Below are 13,387 nucleotides of genomic sequence, written 5' to 3' on the forward strand. Positions count from 1 at the left end.
CGAGCCCGCCCCCTCCCCTCGGCGCGTGTGGGTGGGGCCTAGTAGGGGCGGGGCGTCGCGGGCTTGTCCTTGGTGCTCTAAGATCCCGCGCTTCTTAGAGTCGCTATCGCCCCGAGTCGTCTGTTTTCTTCCTGCTGGGACGCGCGTGAGGGCCCAGTCCGTGGACCGTGCGGCCGTGGCGAGGGTAGGTGGTGTAGCGAGCGCCAGCTTGTGCGCCCTGGTGGCGGGGGTAGTGCTGGTCCAGTACCTTATTCACATTGAAGACTGGGCGCGGAAGACCAAGATCATCGAGATGATGGAGCTTTTGAAGTTTCCAGTTTTTCCTTTTTTTTTTTTTTTCACTATTGGAAACAGTGCTGCTTTGAAGTTACTCGTACCTGCGTCCTGATACACACGTGTTAAATATATTTTTCGTAAATACCTTAGAGTGTATTTCCTGGTATATGGGGTTGGATCTATGTCTTGTCTTTTGTTTTTTGTGTTTTGCCTTTTTTTTAAATCTTTGCATTCAAATTCAATATAGCCAACCTTGAAGGGTTTTTTTGTTTGTTTGTTTTTTGTTTTTTGCTTTTTTCAATGAATCTAGCGTAGGCTTTAAATTTCCTGTATTTCACCACAAATCCACATTCCCAGTAGTGAATATCATTCTAGTTTTTGGTTTTGTTTGCTTGTTTTTACTGAGACAGGGTCTCGCTGACAGGGTCGCCCAGACTGGAATGCAGTGGCACGATCACCGCTCACAGAAGAACTGAAGCCTCAGTTTCCCCGGCTCAAACGATTCTTCCACCTCAACCTTACTGGTAAGCTGGGACTACAGGCACAGACCACCACGCCCGGCTAATTTTTGTATTTTTTGTAGAGGGAGTTTCACCATATCCGGGTTGCTCTCGAACTCCTGGGCTCAAACGATCCACCCACTTCAGTCACCCAACCTGCTGGGATTGCTGGCCTGAGCCAGCCTCAGTAGTTTCAAAATGACCTTCCAGTCAAAGCCTTGGTAATAAAACTAGTTTCTAATTGCATTCTGCTATACAGAGAGAGCAGATTTTTATTAGACTTACTGAAGTGACCTTATGACCATAAGAAGACTCACAAATGGTTTTCTAATTATGGAGGAATCAAGAGAAAGTTTTTATCTTTCTTTATGCAAGTATACTTAATCAAATTGCTGTAAATTATAAATCACTTAAGAGACAAGATTTTCTTAAATCTGGAAAACATTTGAGTTTAACGAACCTACAACATTTCAAGTAGAATAAAAACATTGTCTTCATTATTTATTTAAACTCATGTAATTAATTTTTGTTCTGCCTGATCTTGATTAATAGTTTCATGAACCTATTTTTTTTTTTTTTGAGACGGAGTTTTGCTCTTGTTACCCAGGCTGGAGTGCAATGGCACGATCTCGGCTCACCGCAACCTCCGCCTCCTGGGTTCAGGCAATTCTCCTGCCTCAGCCTCCTCAGTAGCTGGGATTACAGGCACGCGCCACCATGCCCAGCTAATTTTTTGTATTTTTAGTAGAGACGGGGTTTCACCATGTTGACCAGGTTGGTCTCGATCTCTCGACCTTGTGATCCACCCGCCTCGGCCTCCCAAAGTGCTGGGATTACAGGCTTGAGCCACCGCGCCCGGCGAACCTATTTTTTTTATTACAGTTCTGGAAATTGTTATTTTGTACATTGATCTTAAAGTTATCAGAAACCTGTATTTAAGAGTACTTTTTAGAGTTGGGCACAATGGCTTATGCCTGTAATCTCAGCAGTTTGGGAGGCCAAGGCAAGAGGATCATTTGAGTCCAGGAGTTCAAGACCAGCCTGGCCAACATAGCAAAACCCCATCTCTCCTAAAAAATAAAAAATAAAAATAAATCCATAGTGATAGTGCATTCCTGTAGTCCCAGCTACTCAGAAGGCTGAGGCATGAGAATCACTGGAACTTGGGAGGCAGAGGTCGCAGTGATTCAGGATTGCACCACTGCACTCTAACCTGAGCAACAGAGCAAGACTCTGTCTCAAAAAAAAAAAAAAAAAAAAAAAACCCAACAACAACAACAAGAGTACTTGTTAGAATATTCATATTTTACATGAATCTGTTTCTTAAAAAAAAATTCAAAACAATAACCATGAATGACAAAATCTTAAAATAGCCATGGTTAAAAATCTGATGAAGTTAACAATTGAGAACATTTATTTATTGCTATTGCATACAGTATCTTAAGATTACAACCATAAGTAAGACTGGTAATATAATAGATTTGTATGAATTTTTTTTTTTAAGATGGAGTCTCTATTGCTCAGGCTAGAGTGCAGTGGCACGTTCATAGCTCACTGCAGCCTGAAACTTCTGGGCTCAAGCAATTCTTCTGCCTCAGACTCTCAAGTAGCTGGAACTACAGGTATGTAACACCATGCTTGGATTCTTTTTCCCCAGCTAGAGATAGGGTCTTGCTTTGTTGCCCACGCTGGTCACAAATTCCTGGCTATAAGCAGTCCTCTGACTTCAACCTCCAAAAGTGTTGGGATTTATAGGCATGAGCCGTCATTCTCAGCAGACTTATATAAACTTATATAATTTTTCAAACATTCATATCAACATTCCCATAAATGCAAATAAAAGAAAATCAATTATCAGTTATTGTTTGACAATGTTTCTTATAAAATTTACCACATAACCTCTCCAAGATAAGAAAGATATCTTTTAATGCTTTCCAGGAGTCCAACTGGAAAATGCCAAAGTTTATCTATATTTAAAAAACTTAAATTGGAATGTGATTTTGAAGAAGTTTTTTAAAAGGCTCAAAACACTTTATCAATACAGAATCACAAGCTACTTGTCAAATAAGTTGTTCCTATAACCAGAGTGATAATCAAAAAGGCTTAAAAAGACAATTATGTTAAAATTATCTTAACCATTTTAAACCTCGGCTTAAAAAAAAAATCTAACAAAAAAATAAGCACAGGAAATTATGTTGATAAAATTTATAATCATTCTTAAGCCAGGTACCAAAAACTAAAGAAAAACTTTCGGCAGTGTGATTGTTTCTCCTTTGGGGAGCTCATTTAGATAACCTGGAAGTCTAATCTGATGAAAAAGGTATTTGAATTTAATCAGATACAGGAAGATGTGTCCCAGGTCATGATTATAATAATTCAGATGTATCAAGAAAAGCCAACAGTACAGAATCAAGTTACATTGAAAAAGAGCATTGATTTCTAGGCCTTCAGGATAAACATTTCAGTGTCAGGCTGTGCCAGCAGTTGGAACAAAAAAATTTACAGCAATGCTGAGAAACATTTGCCCTGCCCCCATGGCTCCCTTGTGGAGAATACCTTTTACTTTGTAATTAGTAGTAAGCAGTAACAGTTACCTACGTGGAATTTTTTTGAGTTATGAGTGAATATGGAACACCTGTTTACTAATAATGGTCACCTGTTACGTAAGAAGAACTACGTGGATGAGCATCTGTTCGGGGCCTTCAACCTGGAATGTTGTAAGCTCCTGAGGCTCTCAATAGATCCATGTTGTTGTTCTATCTGAGAATCGTCTCTCATTTGCCTTCAGCGCCGCCTGGGTGAGGGTCTCCCAGCTGAGCTGGTACTCGGTATAGCAACTGATGAAAAAATTGAAGGAGAGAGTTACCATCCCAGGCTTTCTAAAGAGGAGAAACTGACTTACAAATCAAATAGCAAACATAGCATATTAGAACCGCTGAGATATGAATCTGAGAAATTTCAAAAGTAAAACTCTACCTCAAGAAATGATATTATCAGACTGGTGCAGTGTCTGTAATCCAAGCACTTTGAGAGGCCAAAATGGGAGGATCACTTGACCCCAGAAGTTAGCGACCAGCCTGGACAACATGGCAAAATCCTGTCTCTACAAAAAATACAAAAACTAGCTGGTGTGGTTCCATGTGCCTTTAATCTCAGCTACTAAGGGGCTGAGATTGGAGGATTGCTTTAGCCCAGTAGGTTGAGGCTGCAATGAGACATGATCATCCAACTACACTCCAGCATGGACAACAAAGTGAAACCCTGTCTCAAAAAAAAAAAAAAAAAAAAAAGCAATGAAATTGCTATTTTAAATGAAGAAGACAGCATTTTTAGGATTTTTTTTTTTTTTTTTTTTTTTTTGAGACGGAGTTTCGCTCTTGTTACCCAGGCTGGAGTGCAATGGTGCAATCTCGGCTCACCGCAACCTCCGCCTCCTGGGTTCAGGCAATTCTCCTGCCTCAGCCTCCTGAGTAGCTGGGATTACAGGCACGTGCCACCATGCCCAGCTAATTTTTTGTATTTTTAGTAGAGACGGGGTTTCACCCTGTTGACCAGGTTGGTCTCGATCTCTCGAGCTTGTGATCCACCCGCCTCGGCCTCCCAAAGTGCTGGGATTACAGGCTTGAGCCACCGCGCCCGGCCGAAGACAGCATTTTTAAATGTGAAACTGGGGAAATTAAATACATCTCAGTGAAAATAGAAACTGCCTACAGTTTAGAAGACAGCTGTTAAAGAAATCAATTTTAGAGTTCAAAATGAAAGCTTCTTATAATTTTATTAGGAGCAGATCAATACTTCAAGAAAATCTTGTTTTAAATTTAGAAGACGAGACTCTGGTCCTGTATCAGTACACCTCCAACACCAATGTTTAAATTTTAGAAAACCACTTCTAAACTATTTATTTTTAATACCAGCCAAACTGATTATTTATAAAACTTTTCTCATAGGCCTATTTTTCATAAATGCTCTTTGACTTGTTTAGATTTTTTTTTTTCATTTTTTAACCCCCAAGTCTTTGTCCTGCCATTTTTCATTTTTTATAAAAGCCAATTATCTTATAGGACTAAAATTTACTATTCAAGATTATACAAAAGTATTTTTTCTAAATTCATTTTTTATTAATAGATTAATACAAAATATATTGTATTTTTACAATTAATAGTATTTTGTAAAAATACTAATTGTATTTGTATTAATTGTAAAAATACAATCAATAGTATTTTTGGTTTCTTAAAGTTCATAAAATTTTAAGTATATTTTAAAAATATACTTAGAACAAAAATGATTTTTAATCATGAGATAGTAAATTATATAAACTCAGATGAGAGGTGGAGCAAGATGGCAGAACAGAAGCCTTTACCGAGCATCCCCCAACAAGGACAGCAATTTAAAACTCCCTACAGAGAAAAATGCACCTTCACTAGCAGCAAAATCAGGTGATCACTCACAGTACCTGGTTTTGTTTTTGTTTTGTTTTGTTTTTGAGACAGGGCCTCACTCTGTCACCCAGGCTGGAGTGTAGTGATGCAATCTAGGCTCACTGCTACATCCGTCTCCCAGGTTGAAGCAATTCTCCTGCCTCAGCCTCCTGAGTAGCTGGGATTACAAGCATTTGCCACCATGCCCTGCTAATTTTTTTGTATTTTTAGTAGATACAAGATTTCACCATGTTGGCCAGCCTGGTCTCAAACTCCTGAACTCAAGTGATCCTCCCGTCTCGGCCTCCTAAAGTGCTGGGATTACAGGCATGAACCACTGCACCCAGCCAGTACTTGGTTTTAACTTAATATTGCTGAAAGAGGCACAGAAGAAGAAGAAAAAGTCTTGAATTGCCAGCACCACCCCTCCCACACTCCCCAGCAATGGTGGCATGGTGTAAAGAGCATTTCTGTACACTCAGGGCGGGAGAATGCAGAAAACATAAGGCACTAAACTCAGTGCTGCCCTGTTTTGGCAGAAAGAACTGGACAAAACTCAGCTGACACCTGCTCATGGAGAAAACACTGAAACCAGCCCTAAGCAGGGAATCACCAATCCCGGCAGCTGGAACTTGAGTTCCCTCAAGCCTCATGACTGTGAGCTAAAGTACTTTGGAGCTGTAAGTAAACTTGAAAGGTAGTCTAGGCCACAAGGATGGCAACAGCTTGTTGCTTTTGTCTTGTCTCTGTAAGCCCCCTCCCCTGATGGTCCCTGCTCATGCCGCATATGAATTAGCAAATCAATGAAGCTAAAAGATTGTAAGGTCTGATGTCCAGCAAATGAACAGTGACATAGTTCCGCCTCAGTGTCCCCTTTAGCACTGTAAACCTATAAAAGGGGAAAGAAGCTGTTTCTCAGGGAGCTTGGTGAATGAGGCTGTAACCTCCCACAGCTCCTGGCTGAATAAAAAGCCACTTCCTTCCTCAGTTCGGTGTGCAAGAGGTTTATTCCCCGCCACTCCTGCTTCAAGGCCAAGGTGGGCGTGGGAAGCAGCATGGAGGAGTGGGGAGAAGGGGATCTGAAAAAGGACTTGTCTCAATCAAAGTCCGTAAACCAGGTTCTATCAAATCCACCTCAAAAGATACAGGAAGTTCAAGTGTTAATGGCAAAAATCTAACATAATCCAATAAGGCTGGGCCCTAAAAAAAAAATTTCCACCTTTCATTGAGCCTGAAATAAAGGCAGTTTTGTGAATCGGAAAACTCCTGTGGTTTTGAGAGCAGTAAACTCTGGAGGCTAAGCTACGCCAGTTGTTAACTTTCACTTGGCACACACTGAGGAGGGCTAAAGAAGTAACCAGCCTTAGATCACTTGAGGTCAGGAGTTCGAGACCAGCCTGGCCAACATGCTGAAACACCCATCTTTGCTAAAAATACAAAAATTAGCCCAGGGTGGTGTTCTAGCTACTTGAAAGGCTGAAGCACGAGAATCACTTGAACCTGGGAGGTGGAGGTTGCAGTGACCGGAGATCATGCCACAGCACTCCAGCCTGGGTGACAGACAGAGTCTCAAAAAAAAAAAAAAAAAAGGAATAGAAAAGAAAGGAAGGAGAGGGCAGGGGAGAGGAGAGGGACCAGCCAAGTAAAAACACCTCCTCACCCCCATCAACATAGCAAGGCCCCATCTGTATTTTTTTTAATGATTAAATAAATAAATAAATAGAAAAAAATCCCCCCAAAATCCATCTGAGCTGATTTGAGGCCAATGGAACATCAGAGAAATTTGCTTCCAGCAGCTTCCTCTCCTCTTCTTTACCAAGAGATTCTTCAAGGGTTTCCAAGAGATTCTCCCACTCCCACTATTCCCACTATTGCCATCGCATCTAAATTCAAGAGGTTTGATGAAAAACTCTGGACTAGAAATCAGAACATTTGGTTGTAGTGCCACACCCTCCTTCTGAGCCTCAATTTCCTTATCTTTCTTTGTCTTGCATGGCCCCATAAGGTATCTGTGAGAATCAACCAGGCAATATATGGGGGCAGGGGGAGATCTGCACAGCACGATATAAATGTAAGGAATCACATCAATCTATGAGTAATAGAAGACACAACCAAAATCACTTCAATAATTAAGAATATACTATCTCCTAGAATAAGAAGTATGGAAGGGCAGCAGCACCAAGACTGGTTCATCAAATGTCTCTATCACATCCCCAAGGACCCAGGGGTCTCCTTCTGTCCTCTGCCATCCTCTTGGGGTTGGCTACTGCCCCTCACGTTTTCATCATGGCTGCCACAGATTCAGCTACCACATGCAGGCAACAACATCAGAGGCAGAAAGGGGATCTTTGACACTCCCAAGCATCATTTATTAAGAGCAAAGACAACCCTACCCTAAAAGCCACCTTATTAGACCTCTCCTCAGACCTCATTGGCTAAAATTGCATCACAGGTCCATTGCTTAAAACAATCAGTGGAAAGGGGAACAGAATTACTATGACTGGCTTAAGACAAGTCAAGATTCACCTCCAGAGAGGAGTGAAGGGGCCTCCACTCTCTAACCAGCCTCCTTTAGGATTCCTGAACAAAATCAAAGCTGGTAGTAAGGAACAGAAGGAGAAATGTCAAATGAGTTGCCAAACATTTGCCCCAGAATACCAATTAAGTTTGGTATCTGCCCTTCCTCCCTCAGTCTTTCATACCTGCAAGCCTAAAATAAAGCACATTGTCTGCCAATTTTACCTCTGATCCTACTGGTTACCAACTATTGATGGTTAGAAATAGTTTTTCTTTTTTTGAGACAGGGGCGTACTCTGTCACCCAGGCTGGAGTGCAGTGACACAATCATAGCTCACCATAGCCTCCACCTCCTGGGGTCACACAATCCTCCCACCTAAGCTCTGCAAATACCTAGGACTACAGCCACAAGCCACCATGCCTGGCCCTTGAAGTAATTTTAACAGCTGGTTTTAGTACATGACCAAGGGGCATCTGATGTTTCTGCCGCGCTGCAGAAGACTGTCAACATGCACATTGGCAGGCTCACTTCATCACGAGAGTTCCTTGAAGACTAGTATTTTGGGTAGGAAAAAAAAGAAAGATTTTGCAATGTACTCTCTAATCTAGACACATATTAGAATGTGATCTTTCCCTTCTACTACTGTTTTCCTTTCCCCATCTCCCCAGTGTTGAAAGGTCATTAGTAAGATAAGAGCTAGTAAAAATACACCTTAGCAGCAAAACAACGGTGTCAAGTTTACACTGTGAAGGGTGGTCAATACAAGCAGGAGGAAGTCTACTCTTTTTTTAGTTGTTCCATTCTGAAAGGTTTAAAACCTGTCCAGTAGCACAGACTAAGGACCAAGTTCAGCTGCCCCAGCACAATTGGGCCAACACCAACGCTGCTTGGCTGGCTTCAAGAATGAATCTCTGTTATCTTGGAGGCGGGGGGTGGGGGGGGCAGAAGAATAAAATGAAAAACAGAGGGGTTCATAGGCAGGAGGGTACAACAGAAAGAGCACAAAGAGAAATCAGCAAATAACAAATTACAAAAGAATTTTAAAGTCAGCTCCCAAACTGCCATAGCAGCCTTACGAATCATACTCCTTTCTTCCCCTGAAAAGAGGTTGCCCAAGATGGACATGAACTCAATCCAAGTGTATAACTCAGGTCCTAAGAATTGGTCAATTTGATCTGCCACTCTGTAAGGGTCATCTAGTAATGGCTTAAGCTCCTTTTTTAAATTCCGGACTTCTGAACTGGTTAACGGAGCATTTACAAAGCCAATGCCCACTGCCCCCCAACCTGGTGGTACCTCTTTCAAAGGGAAGAGAGTCGGGGCTGACTCTTTAGGTGTGGAGGGAAGTGGGAGATTCTGAATATCTTTTTTACATTGTTCTGCCTCATGCTGGAGTCCTGTTAGAGGGGTGTTTAGGTTGGGACGGAACAGGCTTGTGGGATAGTAATTCCCAAGAGTCAGGGTTATAAGGAAGAGGGATAACATGAGCAGGGGAGGAATTCCAAATGGGATCTGAAGTGGCAGCAGCTGCTTAAGGAGGAGGATTGGGGACGCTGAGTGGGGGAAGATACCCTAGGGGATCCCATGCACTGGACTCTTCAGACACGGGAACTGGCTTCTCGGACTTTTCATTCTGAGGTGCCAGATTGGATTCTTCCCTATTTGTTTTTACGGGAAAAAAAGAGGACAAGTCTCTGCCTCCAACAAAGAGCATGGTCCAGTTCTTCTTGAGACACTGGACTTCTATTATTAACATACTGGATTAGAAGCTTACATCTTCATTCGACCCAAGCGTTGGCCGGATGATTGAGGGTTTGAGGATGGGTCCTTGAGTCCAAATAAAACAGCAGTATTTTATCATCTCTTGCTTTTTCTTATATTTAGTTCTTTCACTATCCTTCCAGTATTTTAACATGAGACCTAGGGGGGTATCGAGGGGAATATCCTTGTTACCATCTTTGTCCTTCTTGCTCCCTGTCTTGGTTGGGGTATTCCCCATCTTCCTAGTCTTGGGGTGAGGTCCAGTTTCCCCTATTGGAAATTTCTTGCCTCTCCTACTATTAGAGGTTTGTGTGAGGTTCAGTCCCCCCCAGTGGAGATGTCTCACCTCTTTTTAACCTCCAAGCCACCCCAACCAAGAATACTTCACCTCCCCCCTGCAGCTTTTCTTGCCTTGATATACTCCGACCAAGGAATAGTTTTCTGCCCCTCCCACGGCTTTTTTTTTTTTACCTTGGTCCCTACCACCAAGAAAATACTTGAGCAGCTCCCTCAGCATCTTTTTCTTGGTCCGTACACAGAATTGCTTAGTTGCTGCAGCTTTGTAGACCTTCTTTTTTCCATGTTGCTGAGAGGCTGGGCTTGTTCATCACATCGGGTAGGTCTCCATCCCTTGCCCAAGAGGCTGCTGTAATATGAAGCAGCAGGACACGTCTCCTTACAAGAGAGGGTCCGAGACCACCCAGAGGAGAACAGTGAATCCCAGAAAAGCCCCCAGAATGGTTGTAAGTAAAATTTCAATGCTGCAAAAAAAAAAATAACACTCAAAGATAAATCCTCTTAGCAAGGCAGTTTTCTTCTATAGAAGGGTGTGGCCCATGGATGGAACAATGGTGACCACACATTTGGACAAGTGGGGAAAAGGGGTATTTATGTCTGACCAGGGTCGCCTCTACTGCTGTGTCATTCCCCTATTGGCTAGACTGCACAAGCTAGACTAATCCCGATTGGCTATTGGGGTCTGAGCCAGAGTGGCAGGATGGGTGGTTTTGCAGGAAGGACAGTTACCAGCAGGTCAGAGCAGGTAGCCAGGGGTGACCTAGGTCAAAGAAGGTGACCAGAGCAGGTGACCAGAATGAGTCAGGATGCAGCTGGGGGTCAGGGGAACAGATGTGAGCTACTGATTAGAACCGATGAAAAAGGTTGTTTACTGGAACTACAAGGAAGTTGAACTTTAAAATGAAGAACAAATAACTGAACATAACAACGTACTGATTCTTTGAAGAGAAATTTAGAACTCGTTGTATCCAATAATTCTAAAAATTATATAACCTAGATGAAAAAATAAAAGAAAAAGAAGATAATCTAGATGAAATGAAAAACCTAGACAAAATAGAAATGAAAAACACCAAAACTACCAAGACTAAATCATGGAGAAATAAAAAATATGATTAGTTTTATAACTAGTAGGATTGAATCAGTAATCAAAAAATCTCCCAACAAAGAAAAGCACTAGCTCTGATATCTTCACTGGTGAATTTTACCAAACACTTAAAGAACTAACAACAATCCTTTTCAATCATTTCTAAAAAGTTGAAGAGAAGGGAAAACTTGCTAACTCATTCTGAAGCCAGCAGTAACCTGATACCAAAGTCAAAGACACTACCAGCTAAAAAAAACTACAACCCAATATCAACATTGCAAAAATTCTCAACAAAATACTAGCAAAATGAATTTAATACCCTATTAATAGGATTGTACACCATAACCAAATGAAATTTATTCCTGGAGTGTAAGAATGGTTCAGCACATGAAAATCAATAAACTTGATATATCCCATTAATAGAATTAAGGAGAAAAAACACATAATCACCTTAAGTGATGCAGAAACAGCGACGGACAAAATTCAACACCCTTTCATGCTAAAAACATTCAACAAACCAGGAATAGAGGGAAACTACCTCAATAAAATCAGAGCCATATATGAAAAACCCACACCAAACATTATACTCAATGGTGAAAGACTTAAAGCTTTTCATCTCTAATGAGGAACAAGGAAAGGATGTTCACTTTTGCCACTTCTATTTAACATAGTACTGGAAGTTGTTGCCAGATAACAAGCAAGATAAAGAAACAGAAAGCATCATGGTGAAACTCTGTCTTTACAAAAAATACAAAAATTAGCTGGGCATGGTGGCATGTGCCTGTGGTCCCAGCTTTTCAGCTATTCAGGAGGCTGAGGTGGAAGAATCACTTAAACCCAGGAGGTCAATGCTGCAGTGAGCCATGACTACCCCACTGCACTCCAGCCTGGGTGACAGAGCAAGACCCTGTCTCAAATTAAAAAAAAAAGAAAGAAAGAAAGAAATAGAAGGCATCTAAATTGGAAAGGCAGAATTAAATTATGTCTGTTTGCAGATGATATGATCTCAAATGTAGAAAACCCTACAGAGTCCACATACCAAAAAAAAAAAAAAACCTGTAAGAACTGATAAATTCTGCAAAGTTACAGGATACAAAATCAACACACAAAAATCAATTGTGGTTCTACATGCTAACAACTAATAATCTGAAAAAGAATTTACAAAAACAATTTCAACTACAATAGAATTTTTAAAACTCTTAGAAATGAACTTAAGAAAGTAAAAGACTTGTACAATGGAATCTACACAACATTGCTGAAAGAAAATAAAGAAGACATAAATAAATGAAGACACATCCTATGTTCTTGGATTGGAAAACTTAATATTGTTAACATGTCAATACTACTCAGTGATCAATAGATTCAGTGCAATCCCTGTCAAAACCTGAATGACATTTTTGCAGAAATAGAAAAGCTTATTCTAAAAGTCACATGGAATCTAAAGGGACTTCAAATAGCCAAAATGATCATGAAAAAGAACAAAGCTGGAAGCATCACACTTCCTGATTTCCAAACTGACTACAAAGCTACAATAATTTAAAAAAATATGGTACTGGCAAGAAGATTAATTGGTAAAATAGAGAGCTCAAAAATAAATCCTCACATATATGGTCAAATGACTTCTGGACAGTTTGCCAAGACATGTTTTGTAAAGCATTTAAAGGTCACTTATTGGCCCAGAAAATTTCAATGAATTGTCTAATTGGTTCATGCATGACTTCCATCCCAGATGAAAGCCTGATTTACAGGTTTTGGGAAATATCAGTTTAACTATGTATATCTGTTCATAACCCTTTGGTGTCTATTTGGATTTTCTTTAATAAATTTGAAAAAGCTCTTCATATATCTTTACTATTGACAACATAGAATACCACATGTGAGGCAAATATTTTTGTATGTTGTTATTTTTACTTTCTCTGTGGGGTTTTTCACCATTTTTTAAAAAAAACTAAAAGAATATCACATGCAGTTTTGAAATTAAGCCTAGTGAAGCACCTAACGCTGCTAAATCCTAGCTCTACACTACTGCATCTTTGAGCATGGTGCTTTAGCTCTCTGGGCCTCCTACCTGACAGCAAAACAAGGATAGAAACAACACCTCCCACTTGAGCATCCTTCGTATCTGGGACTACAGGCATGTGCCACCACGCCCAGATAATTTCCATATTTTTGCGTAGCGATGGGGTTTTGCCATGTTGGCCAGGCTGGCCTTCTAAGAGATCCACCCACCTGGGCCTCCCAAAGTCCTGAGATTACAGCATCAACCACCACGCCCAGCCTTGACTGTTTTAAGCATTGGTCACCTGCTCTGGAAAACTGGAGAATTTATATGCAGAGTATTGCTTTCTTCCAAAGATGGCTGAATTCGATTACTAAGTAATAAGCAGCTTCCGTGTGTCTGGTCACTGGGGACATACAAACATGACTTGCACAGGACCCCTTGCCTCCAGGGGGCGAGGACCTCAAAGGGGCAGTCTGGGCCCCGGGAGGTGGGTGTGACCGGGCGGGAACCCGGAGGCTCCAGGAAGCTCAC

At 41.1% G+C, this 13,387-nt stretch overlaps 1 protein-coding gene and 1 long non-coding RNA gene across 3 annotated transcripts in view; one reads left to right on the forward strand and one right to left on the reverse strand.

The window, feature by feature from the left end:
* The window catches only part of BBS9 (Bardet-Biedl syndrome 9), a 492,396-nt gene extending 479,149 nt beyond the window's left edge, over window positions 1-13,247 (reverse strand). Inside the window, exons 1-2 of one of the 2 annotated variants that reach the window (XM_074379845.1) lie at window positions 13,158-13,247; window positions 3,433-3,613 (exon numbers count right to left, since the gene is read on the reverse strand). The gene's annotated coding sequence lies outside the window, so the exon portion shown is untranslated. The other variant, XM_074379844.1, reaches the window with a different exon arrangement.
* Window positions 58-13,092, forward strand: LOC120360913 (uncharacterized). Its single transcript, XR_005577299.2, has 4 exons — window positions 58-184; window positions 701-800; window positions 2,281-2,398; window positions 5,734-13,092. It is a non-coding gene; the product is annotated as an uncharacterized LOC120360913 (long non-coding RNA).
* Window positions 13,248-13,387: the final 140 nt, after the last annotated feature.

Source organism: Saimiri boliviensis, chromosome 10 (genome assembly GCF_048565385.1).
Source record: "Saimiri boliviensis isolate mSaiBol1 chromosome 10, mSaiBol1.pri, whole genome shotgun sequence".
Taxonomy (NCBI): Eukaryota; Metazoa; Chordata; class Mammalia; order Primates; family Cebidae; genus Saimiri; species Saimiri boliviensis.